The sequence below is a fragment of the Leucopleurus acutus genome, assembly GCF_964270905.1.
Source record: "Leucopleurus acutus genome assembly, chromosome: 15".
NCBI lineage: Eukaryota > Metazoa > Chordata > Mammalia > Artiodactyla > Delphinidae > Leucopleurus > Leucopleurus acutus.
Window position 1 is genome coordinate 82729138 of NC_139157.1, and position 13056 is coordinate 82742193.

A 13056-nucleotide genomic window follows, 5' to 3' on the forward strand; every position below is an offset into this window, starting at 1 on the left:
TGTAAGAAACCCTAAAGAGGAAATATCCTTGAGATGTAAACTTTTGTAATGTAAATCATGGCTATTAATGTCTTTGTTTTTTCTGCTGAGAGACCTCACTTTCTCAAATTGTATTTCAAGACTCCAAATAAGGAAATGCAAGAGTGAAACATCCCAATTACTTCAAGCAAAGGAGCAGTGAGTTATAGTCAGAGCACTAATTATGAAGCACAGCCATTGTGTTTCTCCTTCATTACAGGCTCCCTTGCTGAGTGGCTAGGAAAAGACTACAGTACACTCTTTGTCTTCTAGGTTTTTGTGTTTCTGTTTACTTAAATGTACAGAGTGGAGAATTTCTCTTCAGTTCCTCCTGGGAACATTGTGAATTCAAAAAATAACATTTGTAAAGCTTTTTTCTCTTTCAGAGTGAATAAAAAGTGTACAGGTACCATCATTGTGGAGTTCAAAAACAAAGTAAAATTAAGTGAAACATTTGTCACTTTAGAGGCTAGAATTTGCAATTTATTACCTAAGCTTCTGTTTCCTCATATACCTTCACCAAGCTTGCTTCCATCAGCAGTGTGATAAAAGTACAAAGAGAAGAAAGACCTAGATCAAAATCTGACCTGAGGTGCTTAGTAGCTGGGTGAATTTAGGCAAGTTAATTTTACTTCTGTAAGCCTATTTCCTCATCTGTAAAATGGGCTCGCATTGCCTACCCTGTTATCAAAGCACTCAGAACATAGCAGGCACTCAGCCAATTATCACCAAGGACCAGTCTACATACGTACAAGCCTTAGGAAGGCACATGGTTTCAAACCAAAATGGATTTGAGTGCTTTGGGTGGGGTGTATATTCTCCAGGTGGCCACACTTCCAATCCAATAGCGTCACGCATTTGCAAATACGTCCTCCAAGAAGGCTTCTGAGTTTGGCCCTCCGCAGTGGATTCTGTCCCTAGAGTTCAAATGGATAAGCTTCCCAAAGGAGTAAACTGAAAACACAGGTTTCTCTTCCCATTCATTTCACAACTATTCCTGTGGGCTGACTGAGCAAAAGTGGAGACCTACAAAGATGTATAAAGCTTAGCCCCTGTTGGGGCCCAGGGCAGGCTGCCCTAAAATGTGCCTCAATGGTATATTGATTCTTTTGAATGAAATTTACTTAAGAAACAGCCAGTGCAAAAAAGGACACTGACTCTCCTGTTTGTCTCCCTGAAAACAGGAAATAAATCTCTCATGTGAAAAGTATGCTTCCTGCGTCTGGAAGTAGAGGGACACTCGTCACCAGGGACAGGGAATTTGGGCTGAGAAGCCTGTATAAAGAAAGCTTGCTGCTTCCATTTAGTACCCCAAGCCCACACTCTTGTTTAGATTCTTCGCTAATTAAGCACCCAAAGCCTAAGTTTCTTTATCCTGTCAATTCCTCCCAAGTTTATTATTTCTTTGTCTAAAAAGTATAAAAGCTGCCTGCTTTTGGTCAGTCTCTGAGCGTCATTTTATGATCTCCTGTGCACACAAAATTAAATTGTTTTTTCTCCTGTTAATCTGTGTCAATTTTATTCTTAGTCCAGCCATAAGCATTTAAGAGAGGTAGAGCGGGAAATTTCCCCCTCCTGACACTCCTATCCAAGGAACTTTTCCATTCGATGATTTTTTTAAAATAGTTGGAATTAAAATTATGTAGTATATTATGATCAGGGCAAATAAGTGTGACAAAATTGAAAGGCATATAAATATCAGAATTTAATGAATTAATTTTCTGTTTTACCTTTAACTCTTCTCAGCCTTACATCTTTCTCCTAAAGCTTTAAAAATGGAACCTCTAATTTTTCATCTACGCTACTTCAGGTGCCAATTTTTGGTGTAAAATACAGTTTCACACTGTCAAAGACAAATGACCCCCAGGAGCACTTCTGGACGTGGTAGCTGTCTGTTACCTCAGCCTCTCCCTATTTAGTTGTTGAAGTAATTTCCTCAGAGAATTGGGCGTTTCTCTCTTTCAAAACTATCTTTCTCTTCCCTTTGGTTTGACAGATAAAGAAGAAATTTTAACCATGGAGACTCCACATTTCCCAGCATGACTCCACTTCTCTACTCAGTAAAAGCAATTTCTCACTTTTTTCTAAGTCCCGGTCAATCCTCTCCTTCTCCTGAATTTCTTTGTAGCTGTTGCTCATTCTTCCCTGATCCAAGTTGTTCACATGCAAAAGAGCCAGACTTTCCTCCAACATATATTAAAACAATATTGAAAAACGCATCTCAACAATTCAGCACCTAGATGTGAACGTGTCTCCCTACCATACATTTTTTAAATGAAGTAATCAAAAACCAAACAAAAGCCAAGCTTTGATCTCACTCCATAAAAATCACAGCAAATTCAAAGTTACAGTTTTGTCCTGACCTTTTGAAATAGAGATATAAATATCATATATTTATAAGATTAAGCACTCTTAGAATCATTAGAGAAAAGAAAAATAAATTAAACTCTATAGAAATTTCCAGAAGACCCCATAAAAGAAAGAGTGGCGTCAAGGGGTCATGCCCTGGCTGTAGCCTCAGTACCTCCCCCTCCAGGACTCCCCAGGTGTGTGTGGCCATTTACACAACAACCCAAAGAGCTCAACTAAGTGCCTAGGGTGACACCTGGCTTGTAGTAGACATTTGGTGAAAGGTAGTTGCTGCTACTTTGTACACTGGTGTTCCTACCAACAGAACTAAGTCTTCCAACCATCTCTCTGTCTTTGGAGTTGGGATAATGGCTTGCTACTTGATTTCATCCAACCATGTTCCCTCACCTCCCTGGATAAAATCATCACTGTTGGGAATGTCTAGGCATTAAGGCACAGCAGATGTTTTCCGTGAAAAGGAACTTTTGCAATTGTCTTAAGTGTTATATAATTTCTGAGAGTGTAGGGACCTTTTACTTGGGCAGTCTCTCACTCAACCTGCAATTAAGAGATACTGAAGAAGTAATCTAGCTGTGACTGCGTTAACGTTTCAAGATAAATCTCTCGTTACATTGATAGCAGCATTCCTTTGACATTATTTGCCTGAGAGCAGCAATCATTATGAGTCATGGTGACTTAACAAACACAGCGTGCTTTCAATCAGAAACATGTTGTGAACGTTTACCACGTGCCAGACTCCAGGAGATGCTGAGATTACAAAGACAAATACAGCCTGCAAGACAGTATCCTCTCACACCTTCGAGAAAGTCTCATTTCATAAATGGGCTTAGGAGCTTTCAGAAAAGCAGATTGTATGACTCTGACAGTGTGTGAGGCTAATAATACCAACAGCCCTCATCGCCAAGGCTCCCGTCCACCTTGGGTTGGTGGCTGTAAATATTGTTTCCAAAATCCTTGGGCAATTCTCCATACATAATTTATGACCTTTGCTCCAATAAATTTCTTTATCTGCTTGTGAGTCACTGGATGGCATTTTCTAGCAATCAACAGGCATTCTAGAACCCACCTTGGGAAACACATGTGTAGACCTCTGTTTATACTCCCAGCTGTACCCAACAAGCTGGTAATTGGTACTTCTGATCTTTTTTTTTTTTTTTTTCTGGGCAGAATATCAACTGTAGCTCTTCCACTTCACTGATAATGAAGCATGGAAGAAGACAGGATTTTTACAAATAAATTGAAGGTGTGAGGATCCTTTTAAGTACAAAAGCTTTAGGTAAACACCCTGTCAAAAGTAAAGGGTTAGGAAATATTAACGCTGGGCTTTGATTTATGATGTTAGGATTTTGAAAATAAATATTTACAGACAACACATGGATTGTTTCATACCAGAGAGGAGTAAGAGGCTCTGTCCTTTACCTGTAGAACTTACAAACAATGCTGGGACCTCTGTGTTTCTCTCTCTCTTGTTCATCAAGCCCCAAGTCTTTGTGATTTGGTTTCAGTGTCGTTTGTGCTTTATTATAAATAATGCCCAAAGTATTACTCAAATCCACTTTTCAAAAACATACTTTTTACTTAAGTGTTCAATCTTATATTTCATTCTTATTAAAATGGTCATTGGGGAAAATATACCTTAGTTTTCAGAAATTCACTATAGACACGAGTCTTTGAGAGTTTGTTTTAAGCTGTTCAGGGAGATATGCCTGGAGGACATAACGGCGTCAGGTTGTGTGTTTGACTTAAAAAGTAATAGAATCTTGCCCGCTTGGATAATAATCTTTCATGTCAAATTTCTTGTACTGTGTTCTCCCTCTTGGAAAAAGTGTAAAGTTTGGTTGGTATGGTGAAATTAGTTATGATTTTACTCGATTTAAAAATCTTTAAACGTTTACTTTTTACATACGGATTTTTTGTGAAGTTTCTGTTATGAAGAACTGAGTTAGGGTGACAGCGCAGAAGAGCAGCTTTGTGGCAGCTTTTGGGGACTCTGGCTCCTCCAGCTTCATGCCCCTTAATGTTTGGCTCCCAGACCAGAAAAGCAGCATCACAGGAGAAGTGATGGAGAAGGGAACTCCGGTGGGGGTGGTTTACCCACATGGCGCCTGAGCCGTCTTCCCCTTTGTCCCTCTGTCCCTTCCAGCTCTCTGTGATCTGGACCATTTTGTATTTTCCTGATTGGTAACCCTGTTCTCAGCTGTGACCATCTTTTAGTTTGTCCATTGAAATTTAACTACTTATTATACATATGTGTTACATAATAATTATATGATTTTAATTCAATGATCATATGGCAAATATATTAAAATCATTTAATTAAATTATGTACACGTATTTTTTCCAGAAAGTCTATTTTTGTGCTCTAATGTCATGTCTTTAAGATTTATTTTGAATTCTTTTGTGTCTTCACTCTTTTTCCTCAAAGGGAATGTTCTGCTCCGCAGGACCCATTTGGTCTTCTTTTTTCGGGTTGCGTGCCCCCTTAAGTGTATTCTGATTTTGTTTTGCTTACTTGCTCGTGTTACGTCCCCTCGACATTCAGGTTGTTTTGGACTCTCCATCCTTGTCAGCAGTGTCTGTCCTTGTGGGTCAGTGGTGAATGAGCTGACCAATCACACTGCCAGTTCTGGGAGAGAGGGACTCTCTACCAGCAGGGGAGGAAAGGGGGCAGTTAAGCCCACCATGCAGTTCCTGCCCTTAGCTCCCCCTCAGCCGAGGCTGTTATGATCCAACGAGCCCTTATAAGACCAGAGGTAGCAAGCGAGCAAATTCGGCCCCGCACTGCATCCCGTGCCGCTCTGAGAACCACAGGGACTCTGACCTGCCCGAGTCCTGGAGAAATGTATGGAACAGGGTCCTTCAGGCCTCCCAGGACAAACCCTCCCCCAGATCCTCTGCTGTAGCTCCTCCCTGAAGTACCTAGATAATAGTGTCTGATACACACTCCTGAGCTGTTTTACAGACCCCCACTAAACAGAAGAAATTAACTACTCGACGACCATGAGCACGTAGCCCCCAGACCTACTGGAGCCTGAGGATTGGTAACGTTAAGCCCTGTGACACTGCCCTGTTACCACCATCAACCAACCAGAGGACTGCACAAACTGATCACACACCCTGGGACTCGCTCCCTCACCTGGCCTTTAAAAAGGCTTCCCTGAAACCCATCGGGGAGTTCAGGCGTTTTGAGCATTAGCTTCCCTGGACTCCTTGTCTGGTGCCGTACAAGAAACGCTGCACTTTCCTTCACCACACCCGGGGTCAGCAGATTGGCTTTACTGCACGTGGGTCAGTGGACCCAAGTTTTGGTTTCATAACAGGAAGACGAGGCCTCAAACCACCTCTTGTACATCAACTGTGTTAAGCATCAAGATAACAATTCCTTATTAGAGCAATGTGAATCAAAACTACAATGAGGTGTCACCTCGTTCCAGTCAGAGTGGCCATCGTCAAAAAGTCTCGAAATAACAAATGCTGGAGAGGGTGTGGAGAAAAAGAAACCCTTGTAAAAAATCCCATTCTGTTCAGGGGCTCTATTTTTTGCAGTTGGATAGATAGCCACGAATATGACGGCTCTGTCCTTATTCCAATTGTATTGTTTGCCTATTGACTATCTTTATGATCTCTTTGCCATCCAAAGCATTTAAGGTTTATGTAGTCAATGAAATCTATCTGTGCCAGTTATTAAACATTTTGTTTTTAAGCTCCAAAGTCATTCCAAATGCCAGAGCTGAGACTTTGTAAATTACTTTTCTCCTTGCAGCTAGCTTCATGTAGGGTCTGTGACCCAGGCTCGTAGGCCCCCTGAGCTCCTAGGCTTTATAACCCCAACATTTTCTCTCTGTTCTCCCAGCCTTGGAGTAGCGGGGTGTGTGTGTGTGTGTGTGTGTGTGTGTGTGTGTCGTGCTGCTTCTGCAGTTACTATCTCTGGGTAATCTCAGTATCTTCTTCTTGCCACTGAGCTCTCCAACAACGTGTACCAAATTTTTAAATTCCCTCTGCTGAAACAATTAGTGCATTTCTTGCTTTCCTAAATTATACACAATTTCATAAAACTTATTCACAATTTCATTATCCTGACTTATACACAATTTCATAAAAACTTCTAGACCTTGATTTTAAAATATATTCCCTAAACACTAGTTTGTACATATCTTATATTTTATGCTGATAATTAATTTTCTGTACATTGAAATCTTTAATATATTTGAAATTTAGTTTTGGATTCTTGTATAAGAGAAAGATTAAATTTTTATTTTATTCCAAATGAATACTCAGCATAGCAGCAGCTTATTAACTAATTCATTGTTTTCCCACTAAGTTATAATCTAAAATTATCATGTTAATTATCATATACATTAAGATATATTTCTAGAACCCAATCAATTTTAGATTACCTCTACTCATTCCATATCGCAATATTATAGTAGATTTATAGCTTGATATATTTAAAAATTTCCTGTTTCTATTTCTAGACACTTGTGTCTAGAAATTTTAAAAAGTTATTGATCTTTTTCATGTTTATCTAGTATTCAGCTTTTAAAATTAAATTCTTATTAATTATAGAATATTTTTTCTAGAATCTCTTTAGTTGATGGGCTTATGATATATAAAGTTTAATTTGTATGAAAATAACACATGTTAGCATTGTTAAAACAAACATTTTTTGAAATTTATCTAATATTAATTAATTTGGATTTATAAACTTTTTTATTGGTAATTTTCTAGTATGTCTAGAAAATAATTTTCTAGTATGTCTTTTTTATTCATTTACTTCAAACTTTCTCTATCCTTTATAATCTGCATGTGGCTAGATTTTTAGCTTATTTCTTAATATTGTCTGACAATATATCTCTTTTAATTAAAATTTCAGTTCATTTAAATATACCCAATTATTCATAATATGGATTTTTCCTGCATATTTTATAGAGATTTTTATTTAACCTGATTTTTTGTTGTTATTTCTTTCTTCTTCATCCCTCCCTTCACTCTTTCTCTCCTTTCTTTCTTTCTTTTGACTTAGGCTCTATTGCATTGGGAATTATAATCTCTATTTCAATGATTTTAGTTCATATTCTGGGAATTTAAAGTCTAAATATAGTCAATATCCTTATGCTTCCCTTCAACCAGGGATTGGTAAACTTTTTTTTTAATAAGGAATCAGACAGTAAATATTTTAACCTTCGGGGTTTTCTGCAAATACAACTCTGTCATTGTAGCATAAAACAGCCATAGACAATACATAAAGAAATAGATGTAGCAGTGTTCCAAGAAAACTTTGTAAAAATTGATGCTGAGTTGTCACCAAGGGTCCAGAGTGGGGGGATGGGGCTCCTCCAATGTCAAGGGCTCAGAGGGTGGAATATTAAGCCATAGACTGTTGTGAGTTGAACTTTGTCCCACAAAAAAGTATGATGAAGTCCTAACTCCTGGTATCTGTGAATATGGCTTTATTTGGAAATAGTCTTTGCAGATGTAATCAAGTTAAGATGAAGTCATACTGGACTTCATCCTGGGGCTGGTGCCAGACTGCAGTCAGGCAGAGCTGGTTCCTGAATGTATACATATAACCAAATCACTTTGCTGTACACCTGAAACTAACACAAGCATCTAATGACTGTTGTCCCTGCAAGCAGGCCAAGAAGACACAAGCAGGTCCACAGAGGGAAGATGACCACATGAAGACAGAAGCAGAAATTGGACTGATGCAGCTACAAACCAAGGAACACCAAGAATTGCTGGCAATCGTCAGAATCTAAGAAAAGACAAGAAAGAATACTTCCCTAGAAACTTCAGAGGAAATGGGGCCCTGCTAACTCCTTGATTTTGGATTTCTAGCCTCCAAAATGGAGAGAATACATTTCTATTTTCCAAAATAAAAGAAAATAGGAGGCAAATGAGTTTTCAGCCAAAGGACGTAGTTTGTCAACCTCTGTCATAAACATCAAGTACCTTAGAATGCTTCAGCTCTAGTTGCCCCATCTGTTTGTAGGTTACATTCAAATGGTGACAGGCAATCTAGCTATATCCTTTTAAAAAAATTCTACAAAGTAGAATTTTTTTATTGTTTTTTATTATTATTATTTACTATTTACTGTTTTATATTAATATGTATTTACTGTTTTATATTAATACGTATTTAGATTTATCCATATGTTTATCATTTTTCTTTACCCACTTTTTTTCTCTGATCTCTTTGTAAAAAAATTTTTTTTAAATTGAAGTATAGATGATTTACAATGTTGTGTTAGTTTCAGGTGTACAGCAAAGCGATTTGGTTATATGTATACATTTAGGAACCAGCTCTGCCTGACTGCAGTCTGGCATTAATCCCAGGATCTAGCTGCACATGCCAGTGGTGGGCAATAGCCCCAGAGTCTTCAGGACCATGACTCTGCCCTCTAGTGAACCAGCAGTAGCCACAGGGATCCCCTAGGGTTCCACAACCAGCTACCTTGTGACCAGTCCCCACTAAACAGCAGCATCTGCACAAGGCAGGGCCTGGCAACCAACTGGGCTAGGGAAAATCCAAGCTGACAAGACTGCCCACGTAGCCCACCACAATAGAAGGACACATGTAGCCCTCTTAGGGGGAACCCCTAGAGCCCTAGAGCCTCGGGTGATGAGAGGGGAGTGCACTGCCAGGACAACAGGATGCCTCCTACAGACAGTCACTTCTCCAAAGGTCAGGAACACAACTAACCTACCACATACATAAAAGTACCAAAAAAACCCCCCAAAACCCCAAAAAAACCCAACCCTCCAAAACTTAGACTAAATGAGGCAGCAGAGGAATATGTTACAGAAAAAGGAACCAGATAAAACCTGAGAAACAAACTAAGTGATGTGGAGATACTCCAGCCATCTAACTGCAAAAGAGTTCGGGGCAATTTTTGTAAAGATGTTCAAAGGTGGAGGATGGATGCACAGAGCAAGAAGTTAGATGTTTTAAATAAAGAGTTAGAAAATATAAAGAACAAACAAATAGAAATGAAGAATGTAATAACCAAAAAGAAAAATACACTAGAAGGAATCAATAGTAGACAAATTGAGGCAGAAGAACAGATCAGTGAGCTGGAAGACAGAGTAGTGGAAATCACTCCTGCTAAACAGAAAAAATAAATAAAAAAAAAAGAAATGAGGACAGTTTAAGAGACCTCTGGGACAACATCTATGGCACTAATATTTGCATTATAGGGGTTCCAAAAGGAGAAAAGAAAGAGAAAGGGCCTGAGAAAATATTTGCAGGGTTAATAGCTGAAAACTCCCAAAATCTGGGAAAGAAAACCATCACACAAGTCCAGGAAAGGCAGAGTCCCATACAGGATTAGCCCAAAGAAGAACACACCAGGATACATTGTAATCAAAATGACAAAATTTAAATACAAGAGAATACTAAAAGCAGCTAGTGAAGAGCAAAAAATAATGTACAAAGGAACTCCCATAAGGCTGTCAGCTATTTTCTGGAACTACCATAAGGCTATCAACTATTTTTTCAGCAGAAACTCTGTAGGCCAGAAGGGAGTGGCATGATATATTTAAAGTGATGAAAGAGAAAAAACTACAACCAAGAATACTCTACCCAGCAAGGCTCTTGTTCAGATATAATGGAGAAATCAAAAGCTTTAGAGACAAACAAGAGCTAAAAGAATTCAGCACCACCAACCAGCTTTACAACAAGTGCTAAAGGAATATCTCTGGACAAAAAAGAAAAGGCCACAACTAGAAATTTAAAAATTATGAAATGGAAAAGCTCACCAGTAAAGGCAAACACACAATAAAGGTAGGAAATCATCCATACACAAAACTAGTAGAGAGGATAAAAGATGAAAGTAGTAAAATCATCTGTATCTACAATAAGCAATTAAGGGATACACAAAACAATAAGATGTAAAATATGATATCATGAGGGGAAGAGAGTACAAATGCAGGATATCTAAAATGCATTTAAAATTAAGACATCAGGGTAATTCCCTGGCAGTCCAGTGCTTAGGACTCTGCGCTTTCATTGCTGAGGGCCCAGGTTCAATCCCTGGTCAGGAAAATAAGATCCCACATGCCACGTGGCACCGCCATAAATAAATAAATAAAATTAAGAATTAATAGATCAGCCTCTTAAAATAATTATGTATATGTATAGACTGCTATACAAAAAACTTATAGTCAACTGAAACCAAAAATCTATATTAGGTATATACACAAAAAGAAAAAGGAATCCAAACATAACACTACAGATAGTCACAAGAAAAGAGAACAAAAGAAGAAAAGGAAAAAAAAGACCTACAAAAACGAATCCAAAACAATTAACAAAATGGCAGTAAGAACAGACATGTGGATAATTACCTTAAACGTAAATGGACTAAATTCTCCAAGCACAGACCAGTTGAATGGATTAAAAAACAAGACCTGTATACATGCTGCCTACAAGAGGCCCACTTCAGATCTAGAGACACATACAGACTGATGTGAGAGGATGGAAAAAGATACTCCATGCAAATGGTAATCAAAAGAAAACCGGAGTAGCAACACTCATATCAGAAAAAATAGACTTTAAAATAAAGACTGTTACAAAAGACAAAGAAGGAAGCTACATATTGATCATGGGATCAATCCAAGAAGATACAACAATTGTAAATATATATGCACCCAACATAGGAGCACCTCAATACATAAGGCAAATGCTAACATCCATAAAAGGAGAAATCGACAGTAACACAATTATAGTGGGGGACTTTAACACCCCACTTACGTCAATGGACAGATCATCCATTCAGAAAATAAATAAGGAAACACAGGTCTTAAGTGACACATTAGACCAAATGGACTTAATTAATATATAGAGAGAGCATTCCATCTGAAAACAGCAGAATACACATTCTTTTCAAGTGCACATGGAACATTCTCCAGGATAGATCATATGCTGGGCTACAAAGTGAGCCTCAGTAAATTCAAGAAAACTGAAATCATATCAAGCATCTTTTCTGACCGTAACACTATGAGACTAAAAATCAAGTATAAGAAAAAAACTGCAAAAAACACAAACATGTGGAGGCTAAACAGTATGCTAGTAAGCAACCAATGGATCTCTGAAATAATCAAAGAGGAAATCAAAAAATACCTGGCAATAAATGAAAATGGAAACAGGACAATCCAAAACCTATGGGATGCAGCAAAAGCAGTTCTAAGAAGGAATTTTATAGCCATACAATCTTACCTCAGGAAACAAGAAAAATCTCAAACAACCTAGCCTTACACCTAAAGCAACTAGAGAAAGAAGAATAAATGAAACCCAAAGTTAATAGAAGGAAAGAAATCATAAAGATCAGAGCAGAAATAAATGAAACAGAGACAAAGAAAAGATCAATGAAACTAAAAGGAACTTGTTTTTTTTAAAAGATAAAAGAAGAAAATAAAAAGAATGAAATAATGCAATTTGTAGCAACATGGATGGACCTAGAGATTATCAGACTAAGTGAAGTAAGTAAGGAAGAGAAAGACAAATACCATATGACATTGCTTATATGTGGAATCTAAAATATGACACAAATGAACTTATTTACAAAACGGAAAAAGACTCACAGACATAGAAAATAACTTTATACCAAAGGGGAAAGGATGGGGGTGTAAATTAGAAGTTTGGGTTAGCAGATACAAACTACTATATATAAAATAAACAGCAAGGACCTACAGTATAGCACAGAGAACTATCTTCAATATCTTGTAATAACCTATAATGGAAAAGAATCTGAAAAAGCATATATATATGTGTGTATATATATAATATATATGTGTATATATATATCAAATATATATATATATCTGAATCACTTTGCTGTACACCTGCAACATTGTAAATCAACTATACTTGAATAAAAATGTTTTAAAAAGATGTTCTATTTTCCCACCCATTTGTTCTATCTCTCCCTGCTCCCAACTCTTATTATATGAGACCTTTACAACATCTTAACTTTCCTCCTCTCTTGTCTGTCTACCTCACTCCCAACTACATGAGACATCTAGAAAATTTTTACTTTCCTGTGTCCTTTCCACTGTATGAATTCTTAGGTTTTGCTGAACTAATTTAGTATTTTAGTTCTACATCATAATTAAAATTTCCATTGAATTCCCTTTTCAGAAATGACTTTGTTTTAACATGACATATTTAAAAACATTTTTAGGCTTCCCTGGTGGCACAGTGGTTAAAAACCTGCCTGCCAACACAAGGGACACGGGTTCGAGCCCTGGTCTGGGAAGATCCTACATGCCACGGAGTAACTAAGCCCGTGCACCACAACTACTGAGTCTGTGCCCTAGAGCCTGCAAGCCACAACTACTGAGCCCCTGTGCTACAATTACTGAAGCCCATATGCCTAGAGCCCGTGCTCCACAACAAGGGAAGCCACTGCAATGAGAAGCCCGCACATCACAATGAAGAGTAGCCTCTGCTCGCCGCAACTAGAGAAAGCCCACGTGCAGCAACAAAGACCCAACACAGCCAAAAATAATAAATTTTTAAAAAAGTGCTGTTCAAATTTTAATAAATAAATAAATAAAAATAAAAGCATTTTTTCAGAAGGTCTAAGAGATAAAGCCATTCAGACTTATCCATGTTCTCCGTTATTTCTTTCTCCCTCAGGGACACCCATTTTGAGGGCTCTGATTTTCTCC